Source organism: Otolemur garnettii, unplaced genomic scaffold (assembly GCF_000181295.1).
Source record: "Otolemur garnettii isolate 467f Iridium unplaced genomic scaffold, OtoGar3 scaffold00003, whole genome shotgun sequence".
NCBI lineage: Eukaryota > Metazoa > Chordata > Mammalia > Primates > Galagidae > Otolemur > Otolemur garnettii.
The window spans coordinates 34,244,493-34,247,898 of record NW_003852398.1 but is presented as its reverse complement, the minus strand read 5'-3'; positions in this window follow the sequence as shown (position 1 = coordinate 34,247,898).

The window sequence follows — 3,406 nt, the reverse complement described above, 5'->3', positions numbered from 1 at the left end:
ACCTTAGGTGTACGTGGCTGGCGCCTTAGCTGGCTGTGCTATAGGCACCGAGCCCAGGCTTTTCATTTTTTGCTCATTGTAGTATTTATTGAGTAGAGGTTTTTAACTATAAATGATATCATCTGATTTATATATAGTAGAACCTCATAGCAGACCACTTCCTTATATTGACCACCTCCTTAAGACGACCTAATTTTCATAGACCAGACATGCACCACATGTACATATCAGTACATTAGGCCTAGGTCCTTATGTTAACCACCCCTGTATGTTGACCACTTTGTTACAGTCCCTTGGATGTCAGCATACAGAGGTTCTACTGTATATAATTTTTTTAAAAATTACTCTGGTTTCGGGCGGTTTCTGTGGCTCAAGGAGTAGGGCGCCGGCCCCATATACTAGAGGTGGTGGGTTCAAACCCAGCCCCAGCCAAAAACAGAAAAAAAAAAATCACTCTGGTTTCCATGTGTAGAAAATAGACTAGGGGTGGGAGCAGGGTGAGGCATATGGGAGTCCCCACAGGACCCACTGGGAAGCAGGGCAGCGACAGGCTAAATGATACTCAGCTGGGCTTGGGGCTGTGCTCAGTGGTACCCTCACCCAGCAGAATAGCTAGTGTGGCTACTAGTCCTCACCTTCCAACCCGGGTGCTGTCTCAAGGTCATCTTGCATCTTGACCACAAAGGGGATGGCAGTGGAGGGCTAAGTCCCTAAAAGGTCAAGTGAGCTTGTGGCCAGACCTGAATTCCTTTAGCATCAGGAACCTGTGCTCCGTGGACACCTGTTTCCCAGCCTCTGCATTTCCCTCTTTCTTCCCTTTTACTCTTCCCTCTGTTTACTTGACACATTTCCTTTAAAGAAAAAAAAAGTCTTACCTTAGTTCAGCTAAGGTAAGCTGAACAGAGAGGAAAGAGATATGTCTGTTCTGGCGAAGATGGCTGGCAGGCTCTCACCCCCATTCCCCACGCCATTCCCTGGGCCCAGTGTGAGGGTGCTGAGAACCTGCCCCAGCCACCAGGAGCAGCAGATGGGCAAACTAGGGAGGGGAGAAATTAAGGCTGCTGAGCCTCCTGTCTGGAAAGCACCTGTCCAGAAAGGGGGTTGAGGGCTGGAGGAGTTGGAGGTTTCCTTGGGCAACCATCAGCAGGATGACAGAGTTGATCTGGCTTCTAGTTTCTGCTCAGACACATAATGCCTGGTCCCTAGCCTTGGGAGGTCCTGACTGCTAGGCAGCAATCTCTCTACTCTGACCAAAGCTGCTTGTCCACCCTGCCCCATGTTCATGTGTCCTAGGGAGGAACAGCCCCCTCCAAGAAAACTTTTCCTGTTGGCAGGACCTTGTGCATCTGTGACCTCTTGCACTTACTATTCCCATTTCCAGGAATGCTGTCCCTAGCTCTTTCATCACTGGTTCAATCGCCTTTATCCACATATCATTTCAACTGACATATCATATCAGTTCCACAGCTAGCTAGTCCTCCTACTCCTTCCCTATCTCTTCATTTGTGTAGTTTTGCTCACTTAAAAAGCACATATCACCATCCGAAATTGTATATTTTACTGGTTTATTAATAATTCACCCTGTGCTTTCTTGGACTGGATTATAAATTCCACAAACCTGGGCCCCTTGCCTGTCCTGTTCATCTCTATATCCTCAATGTCTAGAGTAGTGCCTAGTGGGCACTTAATAAATTGTTTGTAAAATGAACAAATTGTCTTCCCCCATCACTCACCCACTAAAAGGTCAAGGATAAAATCAACCCTGTGAGTAAATACATGGCTAAGGAGGGAAAGTCCCTCGAAAGGGCCTGGGCATAGCCCCATGATCTCAGGCCCACAAGACCATATGTATATTAAACTATTTTAAAATTGCATATAAACTTTATGTCTACCCTGTATAGAGAAAGAGAGAGAGAATTGGTGAGAAGAGAGAAAACCATCAGTTGCAAGCTGAGGTTCCTACTGCACCAAATGTAGGGACTCCCAGAGTTTGGTCAAGGCCAGTTTCTTTTAGGGAGTAGGAAAGAGAGGGGAAGGAGAGAGGGCTTCTGAGATGACCCCCTTGGGCTATACAGGCCCTTGCAAGGCCTTAGGCTGCCAGCTGGGGTTGTCTGACCAAGTATGACCACATGATCCTTACTATTTCCAGACCATCTGAACATTGGCTGCCCCTCCTACCAGAAAGGTGTCGTGCAAAGAGGGAGAATTTGTTCTATCAACTGTGACCCGAATTGGTGATGAATACCAGAGATGGTAGGATCAGCTAGAATAACATGTCACACGGTGGGCTGCGTTCAGGAATGCTGGATTGGGTAACTGGCAAATTGAAAGGCTGCTTCATACTATAATGGTTGAAGAAAAAGGGAATTATCTCATGCCTTTCTTTTCGTCTATCAAGGTGTCAGCGTATGCTAATTACCTGGCAGAGGCTTCAACGGGAAGAGGAAGAACAACTATTATATTTGAGGAAAGATTTATCTTGCGTTATTGGCGCCAGTTGGAGGAGGAGGTGGGGGTGGTAGGGGGGTCAGAGAGGCAAAGTGAGAACTGTTCCTTGAATGGAATTGAAAGTGCCTTTGAACTGAGGTTTCTCTCCTAAGATTAGAAATAATAAGCCTTGTTAGGAGAAGCTTTGTTCTGAGCCCATGGGCCAGAGTCAGGCTGCTGTCCTGGGGTCAGGGAAGGGGTCAGACTGGGTGCTGAGTGGGAAGGGTGTGTGAGACTCCTCCCTTCATTCATGGATTGCATGCAGGGGACTAGCCAGGCTGGGGCTGGAGTCAGGCAGCCCTGTATTTTGAAAGGCCCCATTACTTCCTCACTGTGGTCTGTGTCTTATCACTTCCATCTTTCAGAGCCTCAGTTTCCCCCACTGTAGGGAAAGTAATACCTACTTTGTGTGGTTATTGCCACAGCCAAATGGGATGTCAATGAAGTGCTCAGGGCAGTTCAATCCACAAGGGCATCTGTGGATAATATATTCAACACACGTTTTCTGAGCACCTGCTGTCGTTCAAGGTGCTAGGAAAATAAAGGTAAGTCAGCTAGGGCTCTGCCCTCAAGGAACTTACAGCAGAATGGACAACCTGTATCTCCTTTGGCTCTCATCTCTCAGAGGTCCCAGAAAGTGGAGAAAGGAGAGGGATACATAAAAGAAATAGGGAAGGGCCCTCAAGCTTTCCATGAAGCTGTGCTTGCACCATTTTAATGGTGATACCAGGGAACTGGAATGGAATGCCTAACAAACCTGAACTTGAAGTGGAGATTTGGTGGGTGAGTGGGAAAGGCTAAAGAATTACCCCAGGGGGGGCAGCGTCTATGGCTCAAAGGAGTAGGGCACTCCACCCATATGCCAGAGGTGGCAGGTTCAAACCCAGCCCTGGGCAAAAACTGCAAAAAAAAAAAAAAA